The 230-nt window shown below is 43.0% G+C and overlaps 1 protein-coding gene across 1 annotated transcript in view; it reads right to left on the bottom strand.

The window, feature by feature from the left end:
• The window catches only part of GAREM1 (GRB2 associated regulator of MAPK1 subtype 1), a 105502-nt gene that overhangs the window by 48710 nt on the left and 56562 nt on the right, over positions 1–230 (bottom strand). The window lies entirely within an intron of this gene.

Here is a 230-nt window from a genome sequence, read left to right as displayed (position 1 = left end):
GTGACAGCTGGAGAGCTCTTAAAGCTCTGGTACTAATTCAAAGTGTTACATTCTGGCAGGGGAAGCTGTGAGTGTAGAAAACGATTTATCGACAGAGTAGTGTTTTGGAAAATCTTTAGGAATTGTTTGGTGCATTTACCATGGGGCACCCACCCAGAGCCTCTGGCATTTTCTCACTCTGCTGGCATCAAAACCAATTTAAGGCAAAATAGAGATATGGAGACTTTTCC

Source organism: Gekko japonicus, unplaced genomic scaffold, assembly GCF_001447785.1.
Source record: "Gekko japonicus isolate JY-2015 unplaced genomic scaffold, Gekko_japonicus_V1.1 scaffold559, whole genome shotgun sequence".
Taxonomy (NCBI): domain Eukaryota; kingdom Metazoa; phylum Chordata; class Lepidosauria; order Squamata; family Gekkonidae; genus Gekko; species Gekko japonicus.
The sequence above is the reverse complement of the archived record's forward strand: the minus strand, read 5'-3'. Positions and strand labels throughout refer to the sequence as shown.